Here is a 13,000-nt window from a genome sequence, read left to right as displayed (position 1 = left end):
ATGGTGACTTCGATAGTTCATGTATTTATCCCTAGTTTATGAATGGACTTTGGGAACCTATCTCACATAGAGGGATACTCTCTCAGCCTAGACATAAGGGGGAGTTCCTAGGCCCTGCTCCAAATGATATGAGAGACTTTGAAGACTCTCCATGGAAGGCAACACCCTCCCTGGAAAGCAGAAATGGGATGGGATTGGGTTTGGTGGAAGATACAGGGGAGGAAGGAAAGGTGTGGGATTGACATGAAGAACAAGCTTGTTTCAAATTTAAATAAAAACAAATTATCAAAGAAAAAAGAAAAGTGAATTCTCCATGTCTACTCTCTGTGCAGCATTGTAGAGAGTTTGAAACAATAGTGTGAACAGTTAAATACTGGTAATGTGTATGATCTCAGGAATGTCTAATTAGTTGATGATAAAACAAAGACATGATTTCAGTAGATTTAATACTGAGAGAAAAACCATCTCTCCCCTCTTAGTTGCTAGTGAGCAGTCATATGATTTTATCCATATACCTTTGCTTCTCTGATCTTCAGTTTTCAAATGTACAGATTTAGAATGGAGAAACCTTGAATTTGCAATTCGTCATGGGGCTGAGAACTGGTTTAGTGATAAGCACAAGTTGAGTATTTGACATAAGACATGTATTAACTCTCAAGAAAATATAATTTCATACATTACAAAAATATATACTTTCATTAAAAATTTTTCTTACTGCATTCATTACAAGTTGTATCTTAACCAGTTTTACGTAGAAAAATTATCATGATTACCATTCATTGATTTGCTTGTGTCTTTTGCTTCTATTTTACAGCAAAAATAATCCAAAGTCTTGGTTAACATAGAGCACATCAGAGTTAGAAGTTCAGATTTCTTCCCTTTAGGGGGCTCATAACATCCCACGGAAGAAACACAAATCATTACATTCTACCAACTGCATGTAATGGAGGCTTCACAGTCCTATACAGAGGCTGCTCTGGGACCCACAGCCTCAGGGAACTGTAAAGTTCTGGACATGAAGCAGTTCCAGCAAAACTCATCCAGAAAATACAAGAAAACTGACTTTTAGAAAAGCAATACTGCCTAGCGAAATAGGTTACAAAGTGCCCTGATGTCTGAAAACTAAAACAACTTGGAAAGGACAGTGAGAGAGAATGCAGACATTCTAAGTAGGCAGTATACACAGAGGCTTCACTTCAATATTTTTACATTCAAAATTCTAATATAGGTAACAAAGAATGATGGTGTTTGAAGCATAGGTTATATTTTTTGGAGTAACATTTAAAACTGTTACCTATAAATATGTAGAAACTACTCAACTACTCTCTCATCACTCTTACCATTACAACCTCCTAATGAATACTCTTGTGTCCTCTACTTTATCAAAGCAACTTGCTGAATGAGTAGTTTACCCCCAAGTAGGTGAGAACATTTGTTATTATTCCTCTTGCTAGGATTTAAAACATGTTTACTGAAAACCATGTAAGCTCAATTTTCCTAGGCCCTATGGATGAACATATATCTTTGTGTGTGTCTTTTACATATATCTTGTATGTGTCTTTCTCCACATGAAGGTACCTAAAAGAACAGGATTTGTCTAAGGTTTACTATTGTACTGATAAACACTATAACCAAAAGCAACTTGGGAAGGAAAGGGTTGATTTGACTTTCCTACCTCAAAGCACAGTCCAGTGAAGGAAGTGAAGGCAGAAACTCAAGATGGTCATGAACTTGGAGTCAAGAGCTGATGAAGAGTCCATGGTGGAGTAGTGCTTACTGGTTTGTTCCCATGTCTATGTCAACTTGCTTCCTATAGCACCCAGGACTAAAATCCCAAAGGTAGCACCACTCACTATGGGCTGGGACATCCTGTACCACTAATTAAGAAGGCTGGTTTGCCTACAGCCATATTTTATGGAGTCAGCATCACAATTGAGGTTCCCTCATCTCAGATGACTTTACCTGTTATGAGTTGCCATTAAAAACACCAGTGTAGTAATCAAATGACTTGGGAGGATACTGGCTTCTCCAGAACAGTATGTATATGGTGTGGCTGTAAGTTTGTGTGTGTGTGTGTGTGTGTGTGTGTGTGTGTGTGTGTGTGTGTGTGTGTGCGTGCGTGATCTCTTAGACAAAAGGCCAGGATGGCTGTCCAACAATTGCAACAATTCTGGTCTCACAGAAGAAAGTGAGAAAATACAGTGCTTGCTCAGTCTCAGACATTGGATTTCTCTGCAGCACCAATGTAAGGCTGGAATCTGTCTCCCTTGGCATGCTGAAATTGTATTTAACCATTGTCCATAGATGCACTTGCTAAAGACAGGGAGAGGAAGCAGGAAAAAAAAAAAAACAAAAGTTACCTTCTCTGCCCTTCTAAGTAGACTGATGTTAGAGGGTGTGGGCCAGGTTTAGGGTAGGTCTTTGAACTTCAAATAACACATTCAACAAAATCCCTCAGAGGTATGATCATCAACTAGGGTTTCAGTTGGTTCCAGAATTATTTGAGTTGACAATCAAGATCAACAATCGCGTGTGTGCTCTAATAGATAGAAATAATTATTTAAAAAAATTAGATTTACTTTTTATCAGATTGACAAAAGAGTCCATTTAACTAAAAATTTTATGGCAGGCACCTTGTGTGTGGGGGATGGAAAACAATGGAGAGGGTCCTGCCTACAGCCGTCCAGGAGAGGTAGAACAGGCACCAATACAATGAACAAGTATGTGTTGAAGAGATGGGGTAAATAGAGAAGTACAACAGTATCTGCTCTATGAAAAGAGGTGGAACTGAAGATGAAACTGTGTGGAAGAACATCATGATGTGAGTGGAGTGGCCCGCACTGTCTTCTGAGGCATTGGAGGTGACAAGCTTTCTGCTACCAAGGTCCATTACTGGGTCCATGGTACTGCAGTAGCCATCCTGGGTAAATGCTTATGGCCAATATCAGTAACTGAAGCTATGTCCCAAGGCTTCACAGGCCCTGCCTCTTATGTCCCATGCCTTACCAGCTTTGATAGTCCACTCCAGAAGCTGTCCCTAAACCCCAATCTGAGAAGAAAAGAGCTGTCCCCAAATAGCATGCAAGCAGGAGAGATGTCCTTATCCCACACTGGCTGCAGCACTCTGAAGAACTTGCCTGTGCCTTAACTGGCAGCACAGTAGAGTTAGTCCTGGTGGTAGGGGTATGGGTGAGTAGCTCTGAGTTTGTGAGCTCCAAAGAGCTAGCCTTGCCCCTCATCAGCCATGTTGTCATGAGGATGAAGGAGAGATTGCTCAACCCTCCTCCTAAAAGCCTATAGTGGGAGAGCTGCATCTGCCTGGCAATGAGAGAGGCAACCTGAGGGCATGGGACCAGGAGAGTCATTCCAGACCCGTGCTTGCTATTGTAGGATGGAGAGCACGCCCATGCCTTCACCTGGGCACAGCTGGAAAGGTAGCCCTGCTGGTTACAATCCAGGACCGGATCCAGGGCTTTTGGCTGCACTATCTCAATATCTTCTCCATATAATAAATGCTCAAGCACATGAAGGGGTCATACTACAGAATCCCAGACCACTATTACACTTAAATAATGATTAGAATCAACCTGAGATAAAAGATCAAATATATTTTAGAGATATGAACAAATTAAAAGTGTATAGAAGTGTAATAAGATGGGTAGAAGTTGTGTGTTTTAATTTTGAAAACTGATGTACTTTTTTTTACAAATTATTATAAATAATTTTATTTTTAAAAAATCTATTGCATCAAAATACCCTTGTACATTTATGAGATTTCAAATACAATATAGACAAAAATTGTCAGCAGTATTTCCTGAATACAGATTTGTTCTTACAGAGGTGTCAAAATTTAAATTTAGATAATTTTACAAAGTACATTTTAAAGCAAAATATTTTACTTTATCTCAGAAATCTTCCTTGCAAAAGTAAATCGGCCTAGCTGTGTTTTCTGTTCTCTCAAACCTATTTTTTATAAACACACACAAACACAAACACATGCACACACATACACACGCACATAACATATACACACAAACACCAACACACACAGAGATTCTTTAACAATAAATTGATATAAAAATTTTAGTGTCAAAAGCTACTTTGTGATGAACACTGCAAGTATTAGACCTTTAGAAGTGCTCATATTTCTTTAAACTTCCCTCTTAGAGGTTTCTTTTTTAAAATGTAAGACACGTTTGGCTTTTCTAACAACTAGATATCAGGACAAAGGGATTCCATGGAGCATCTGGTATCCAGTCTGTCACTAGCAATTTTGCAGTCATATCTGACATCCTCATTTTTAGGTATGATCATTGCAAGAACAGTGAAAAAATTATTACAACTTGAATACACACCACAGTGCAATGCCACTGTACAGTTCAAGAGTTATCATGTAAATGTCATTAGATACAGTCTTTGGCTATATGACTATTTTTCACACAAGTAAAAGAAAAGCAATATAATATTCAGGAGAGTAAATATTTTGTAGTTAGAAAACTATAAAAATCTCCCTGACTTCATTTGTCTGAACAGATTAGTATGTGTGTAAATAGATAATGTCCTGTTGTTATACATTGGGTGTCATTGACTTGGTTTAAAGATGCATGCATAGTCAAAGTACCACATGTAACATTAATAATTTGCAATATTTATCCTTATTGTAAACTCCAAAGTGACACCTTGTTTAATATTTTTAAATGTGTTGCTCTGTCTTTATAAGCAAATGTTTGTCTCTTTTGATAGTTATAATGACAGAATGATATACTTATAAACATTGTACTTTTATTTATTTTAGGTATATCCAATGAAGTCATGATGTATAAACACTTAAAAGTACTCCAGAAACAAAGAAAAGTACATAAATATTCACATCTAGTGCATAAGATATGTTTTCATTTGTTTCTCTGGTTCAGTTTGACCCCAATGTCTAGGCAGCACAAAACCGAAAAAAATATTTCCACAGAAATACTTTACAACCACTCTGTTAGAAAACTAAGAAATTATGACAACACTAAAAGCTAAGTTTCCATTTACTAAAACAGTAATAGGGACAGAGACAAATATGAGAAATAACAATAATAAAAATGTTTGCTTCTCTGAAACCTCCCAGATCAAAGCCTTCTGAGAACTATTTATTATGAGAAAGGGGCATGTAGCACTATTGTGTCTATGACTTTAATGGACACATCATTTGAGATTAAACTTACAATAGTAGACAATTTTGTTCATAGTTTGCTCAAACAATTGTCAGCTTGACCACTAGAGTTTAGACTCAGCAGAGCCTGGGAAACAATACATGTTTAGCACCTACATTGTCAACAAGGCCACAGTCATTACCTCAGACAGCCTGATGACATGAGTAAAGACAGTCTTTGTCTGAGTCCAACAGCCAGTCCCAGGTTGAGCCTCTTGACCTCCGGGTGCTTTGTTTGGTTATTGTTTCTTATTTCCTATTTCAGATGTTGAAGTTAAAATATAGGTTATGTCTAAAATCCATATATGAGTGAGTATCTATCCATGATCCTCTTTTTGTGACTAGTTTACCTCACTCAGGATGGTTTCTTCAAGTTCCATCCACTCGCTTATGAAATTCAAGATGTCATTGTTTTTGGTTTTTTTTTTTTGTTGTTGTTGTTTGTTTGTTTTGTTTTTTTTTTGTTTGTTTGTTTTTTCCCACTGAGTAGTATTCCACTGGGTAAATGTGCCACATCTTCTTCATCCATTGTTTAGTTGAGGAGCATTTAGGTTGTTTCCAGGTTTTCGCTATTACAAATAGTGTTGCTATGAACATAATTGAACAGAGATCTTTGTTGCATGGATGTGGATCATTTGGGTACATGCCTAAGAGTGGAAATGCTGGGTCCTGTGGTAGACTCATTCCCATTTTCCAGAGGAACCACCATACTGATCTCCAAAATAGCTGTACAAGTTTACACTAGCAGTGGAGGAGTGTTCCCCTTTCTCCACATCCTCTCCAGCATAAGCTGTAATTGGTGTTTCTGATTTTAGCCATTCTGACAGGAGTAAGAGTGTACCTCAGAGTTGTTTTGATTTGCATTTCCCGGATACCTAAGGATATTAAGCACTTTCTTAAGTGTCTTTCAGCCATTTTGGATTCCTCTATAGAGAATTCTCTATTCAGATCTGTACCCCAGATTTTAATAGGATTATCTGGTGTTTTGATGACTAGGTTCTTGAACTTTTTTTATATATTTTGGAAATCAGCCTTCTATCAGATGTGGGGTTGGTGAAGATCTTTTCCCTTTCTGTGGGCTGCCATTTGGTCTCGTCCATGGTGTCCTTTGCCTTACAGACGCTTCTAAGTTTGAGGAGGTCCCATTTATTGTCGGTCTCAGTGTCTGTGCTACTGGCATTTGTTCAGGAAGAAATCTCTTGCATTAATTATTTTAAGGGTGCCACCCACTTTATCTTCTAAGAGATTCAGTGTGGCAAAATTTAAGTTGAGGTCTCTGATTCATTTAGATTTAAGTTTTATGCATGGCTATAGACATGGGTCTATCTGCTGTCTCCTACACACCATCATCTAGTTGTGCCAGGACCATTTGTTGAAGATGCGTTCTTTCTTGTATTCTATAATTTTAGCCATTTTGTCAAAAATCAGGTACACTTGGTGTGCAGGTTAATATGAATTTAGATTCAATTCCATTGGTCGATATGTCTATTTTTGTGCCAATAACAAGCTGTGTTCAGGACCGTGATGTCAGGGATGGTGACACCTCCTTTCTTGTACAGGGTTGTTTTTCAATATTAAGTTGAGTATTATCCTTTCAGGGTCAGTGAATAATTGTGCTGGGATTTTAGACATAAAGCAAAGTCTCACCAACCTACAATTCACACTACCAGACAACCTTAGAGATTTATACAAGGTTACTCACCGAAGGAGAAAGGATCAAAATCTCCTGAGCATATTGAGGGGCAGTAAGAGGAGAGGGAGTTAAGAGAAAGATAAGGGGAGGAGATGAGAACATGTGGGACAAGACAAGATCAGTAAATAAAATAACACAATAGAGGAAGCCATATAGGTTTGAAGAGAAAACTGATTCCAGAGGCCTACAAGGATGATTGCAACTAACAATCTGAGCAACAGTGGATAGGCTACCTTAAGTGCCCTTCCCTGATAATGAAATTGATAACTAACGTATATGCCATCCTAGAAACTTCATGTAGGAGTTGTTGGAAACAGAAGCAGACACCCACAGAAAAACACTGAGCTGATCTTCTTGAATCCAGTTGCAGAGAGGGAGGAGTGATAAAAAAGGGGGGTCAAACCAGGCTAGAGAAACCCACAGAGACAGCTAACCTGAACAACGGGGATCTCATGGATACCAGTCTGAAAGCTGGAAAGCCAGTAATAGAGTGACTCGGACCCTTTGAACATGGGTCTCACTTGGAAGGCCTGAGGAACCAGGATGTATCTCAGGTGCAGGAAAGGACTTTGGGAGCACATTGTCCATGGATGAATACTCTCTTAGCTTAAAGACAGGAGGGAGGACCTAGACCCTATTCCAAATGATTTGACAGATTTAGATGAGCCCTCCTGGAAGGCCTTTATCCTCCCTGTGGTGTCGCTGTGGAATGGGACTTGGGGAATGGGACTGGGGGAATGTGGCAAAGGGAGGGAAACGAACTGGGATTGATATGTATAATAAGAAAAATAATAAAAAATGTATTTCATGGAAATACCAAACATACAAAAATAATAAAAAATAAAAAATAGGTTAAACACTGCCGTACATTATCTATGAGAGAGTAAAAAGCACTTTTCAGAGAATGGGACACCCATTAGATTAGAAAATTGAAGTATGTTTTTCTCAATACCAGTGACAAAACATTTTAAAATAATCTAAGACTATAGATGCTAATCATTCTACCAGTTTGCCACAATATAAATATAAATAAACAAGGACTGGCTGATAAGGTGGCTGAGGACTTAAATGTTCTTGTCTATGACTTATCCTAGAATCCCTTTCATATACCTGTAATTGAAGAATCTAGTGAGCAGTTAGGAGGATTGCTGGGGTCCTGCTATGATTAAGTTCCCGTGCCAAGGAGAGATCCTGAGTCAGAAGAATAGAAACACAGATATAGAGCAACACAAGCAAGAATAAACACGCACACACACACACACACACACACACACACACACACACAAACACACCACTGCTAAATATTACATATATTCTCCAAAGCAAATAAAATTATACATAACTTTCAAGAAATTATAAAGAAAAGACAACATGCATTGTCATTTTCAGAACTTACACAATACAAGATTGTATTTTCAAGACTATTGACATAGTAAATAAACTGCCTGAGTTTATAGACATGGTAGAAAACTGGAATGATAATGACAACACAGGGAATTATTCTTGTGATATCTTTAAAAGCATTTTTCCCATACTTATTTCTACTTGCTTTAGAAGTGTCTCCAAGTGAATTTAAATATAGAGTGCTATTTGTCAGTATACCATACACTTTTTAAACTCCTTTTGGTTAGATCATAGTATGATGAAAATATCCTTGGGTGTGCAAAGGAACAAATCACAGTATGATGAAGATATATTTGGATGTGGAAAGGTATAATGGTTTTATGGACATTGGTTGATATATTGTTACCTGTTACTTTGTATGCTAATTAAAATAAATATAAAAGAATAGATTCATAAAAGGCATAAAATAAGATGGCTTAATAAGTGTAAAACTTCAGTTACTACAGGCTTATCAGAAACTAGTCTATTGTAGAACAGCCACAGTCAGTAAAGTACTTGCCATGTAAGCATGAAGTTCCAAGTTCAGATCCCATCATATCTCTGAAAAGTTTGGCACAGCAGTACATGCTTTTTAGCAAGAACATTCCAGTAGTAGAGGGTAGTATAACTTAGGATTGCCACTGAGACTAAACAGTGAGCTTGAGGCTGGTGAAAGTCCCTGACTGAAAAACTTGAGGTGAAAACTCATGAGGAAGACACCTGATGACAACACTTCACTCTATCATAAGCAAGCATCAAAACACAAACATACCCATACACTTAAATATATACAAGTAGATATATTCACCAACACACTTAAATGTATACAAAGAGCTATACACAATCATTTACTTCAATATATACAAACAGAAATACACTCTCAAAATGTTATTTTCTAAAATGAAATGTCATGTAGTGCTATTAAATTTTCTCTTTAGTTAGATGCATAATGTAGACAAAATCTTTTTTCTGGTAGCCAATAATATATATCTAAACCAAGATTACAACAGATGTGAAAAGTCATATCTATTGGAATAAATTAAAATATAGATCAGAAAATTTTTTAGTATATCTGAATCAACTATATTATGAAGTATGAAAAGTCTTGAACTATGAATATAATCAAATAAAAGGCTCTCTAAATTAATTATTCTTTCATTCTAATTTAAAGCACTGACAATAGTATAGGAACCTTTTAATTCTAAACACAAGCATTTCAATCAATTAAATTTTTGAGTCTTGTCCTGGAACTAGCTCTTGTAGACAAAGCCAATCTTGAACTCAGAGATCTGCCTGCCGCTTGTTCCCAAGTGCTTGTATAAAAGACATGACCCACAATGAGTGTGATAGCTGGGAAAGCATAGGACCAAAACACACACCCTGAACTTGGGTGTTAGTTAGGAGGACTTGCACTCTATGGTTCCTCTGGTAGTGGGTCAGTATTTATCCCTAATGTACAACTAGCTTTGGGAGCCCATTCCACATACAGGGATACTCTCTCAGCTTAGACACATGGGGGAGGGCCTAGGTCAAGCTCCAAATGATATAGCAGACTTTGAAGATCCCCCATGGAAGGCCTCACCCTCCCTGGGGAGCAGAAAGGGAACAGGATGGGAGATGGGAGGGGCACAGGAGAGGAGCAGAGAATTACCAAATGGATTGACATGTAAAACAAGCTTGTTTAAAATTAAATAAAAAATATCATAATATAAATTTTACATATATCTCTTTTTTATTTCTATCATTTTCAGTTCTCAATGTTCATGCCCAATTACAAGCAAAGAAAATGAGTGTGCTCACTCTTTATTTAAGAAGAATTCCAAAATAAATACTATATGCGCAAAAGTAAGTTTGATTTTTTATCACTAATTTAAGGTTCTGATATACTCAGAAGGCTATGCGTTGTTTCTAACAAATGATGTAGGGGTTATATCAAATCTCTATGGGAAACTTAAATTTGAGGAACATAGATAAAATGTCTGAAAACAAAAAAGATGTTGGCTTCAGATTTGAGAGAATATACAAATATATGTGTCAAGGACAAATATTGCGACACATCAGTTTAAGAGAAAACCAGGTGTCAGCATTATATATCTGTGTTCCCATGTAGCTTTTCATATACTGTTTTATCCCCCAGGAACTCTAATGTTCTCAAATTTATATCTAAACAAATCATAATACTCTCCATTATAAGTTATTTCTTGAATAGTGGGGGAAGAGACCACACACACACACACACACACACACACACACACACACACACACACACACTCACTCACTGAGATGACTGAAGTACTTGGTAACTTTCTTGTTCATAGTTATACTTTCTTGATACAAGGTCCATTGCAGTAATAGAATCTCATTGATTTAGCTAGAATAAATATCCAATAGCCCCAGGGATCTTCCTGTTTCCACCTTCTCAGTGATGGCATTACAAACCTGTGTAATTCTTCTCCACTTTCTTACATATGTTCTGAGGATATGAACACAGATACTTACACATATGGAGAAAGCAGTATACTGATTAACCTATCTTCCCAATCTAACTCTTCTATTGTCTCCCAGTTTATAGCCTGTGTTTGATAGTATCCCACATAACTATTTCTTGTACATTTTAATATACCATAAGCACAAAATTAAACAGAATGTAATATAAGGTGAAATAATTATTTATTGTATTAACGTGATGTTGAACTCAAATGCTATGGTAATTAGAAATGGTTAAATGTGTTTCCCATAAGAAAAAAGTACACATCTGTTGGACTGAAGATAGTCAGAAGAAATCTAACAGTATGGAAAGATTTCAGATTTCAGACAAAAATCAATGTAGTCACCAGTTCAGAGACATGGGACATATCAAACCTCAGCTGTATAATTTTAGAGCAAAATGTTCAAATCAATAAAACTTCAAGTTAACAGTCTCTTAAAAAATGGAGTATATAATGATATTTTAGGGGAAATGCAGAAATAGCATTGATCAAATATTAGTTCAAATATTATACACATTAGAATCTCCTAAATGGTTTATGCAAATAATTACAGCTAGAACCTCATATTATAAAACAGAGTTTTGGTTCTTTGAATTTCATGAACTTATCTGACAAAATTAAAAACCTCTTTTATTATTCACTAAAGACTAAATGATACTCATAATTGAATTCTTCTGTAGGCTTCAGTATAAATTTAAAGAGGACATAGGAATAATTATAACATCACTAGGTAGTAAGGCATAGATTCTGACAAAAAAAGAAAGAATAATAAAAAAAAAGAAAAACATGTTTGCCTTTCCTTACTTAAAATTCAAATATTTTACTTGAAAAGTGAAATTGGGAGTATCTAGTAATGGCAGAGAATTCATTTATCCTTTGACCAATACCTTGTGTTTTTGCTGTATTTTTGTTGAATTGTGCCAGTCATTAAAACTTTGTTCAAATGTTGAGTGTATTGTACATGTTGGCTCAAACCTCAGTACTAAGATTCTAAATTTTTTCTTTTCTTGTTATTTTTAAATTTATTTTTCTTATTTTTCATATCGATCCCAGTTCCCTATTCCTTCCTCCCTCTCTTACCCCCTCCCTCCATCCCATGGTCTCCAATCACCCTCCCATCCCATTCCCCACCACTAAACACGGAGGGTGATGCCTTTTTCCAGGAGGGATCATCAAAATTTGTCAAATTATTTGGAGTAGGGACTAAGCCCTCCCTCCTGCCTCTAGGTTAAGGGAGTAGCCCTCCATGGTAAATGTGCTCCCAAAGTCCTTTCCTGCACCTGAGATACATCCTGGTTCCACTTTCAGACGTCCTTTAGACTGCCCAGGCCTTCTTACTGAGACCCAGGTTCAAGGGGTCTGAGTTGGTACAATGCTGGTTTCCTAGCTATCAGTCTATGGGGCCATTAGCTCTTCCTTGTTCAGGTCAGCTGTCTCTGTGGGTTTATGTAGCCTGATCCTGTCTCCATTTGCTTATCATTCCTCCCACTCTGTATCTGGATTCCAGTTCAGCACAGTGTTTAGCTGTGGGAGTCTGCTTCTGTTTCTATCAGCTACTAGATGAGAGCTCTATGATGGTAGATAAGTTAGTCATCCATCTCATTACCAGGAAAGGATATTTAAGGTAGCCTCTTCACTGTTTCTCAGATTGTTAATTGGGGTCATCCTTGTAGATCTCTGGACATTTCTCTAGAGTCAGTTTTGTCTTCAAACATATAATGGCTCCCTTTTTATGGCCTCTCTATATGTCTCTCTCTCTCTCTCTCTATCTTTTTTCTCTCTCACCAATTCTTCCCCTGACTCAATCTTCCACTAAGATTTTATTAAGATTTATCTTTTGTCAATTATCATTCATCAGAGACATTGTCATTAGAAAAACTCAGTCAATTAAAAATATATTTACTGAGTTAGTTTTTCAGCATCTCACAATCTGATAGCAATTATTTATCTGTCTCTTCAAGTATGAAATGAAAATTATAATCTGTAGGCCTTCCTAATATCTGAACTGAATCTCAGAAACAAGGCCTGACAAGCACTACCAAAACATGGAGCAACTGTAACTACTAAGGAAGAAGAAAAAGGAAGGTGAAGAAAGGAAAAAATAAAACAGTTATAAAATTTCAATGGCAAACTCAATAAATCTCTAATTTCAATTTGGTTTTATTTCTTTCACTCAAATATTTCTTTTTTTCTTTTCTGTTATATAATAAAAAAGAAACTAAACATTTTGCAGCACCATTA

This window comes from Phodopus roborovskii, unplaced genomic scaffold (genome assembly GCF_943737965.1).
Source record: "Phodopus roborovskii unplaced genomic scaffold, PHOROB, whole genome shotgun sequence".
Taxonomy (NCBI): domain Eukaryota; kingdom Metazoa; phylum Chordata; class Mammalia; order Rodentia; family Cricetidae; genus Phodopus; species Phodopus roborovskii.
The sequence above is the reverse complement of the archived record's forward strand: the minus strand, read 5'-3'. Positions refer to the sequence as shown.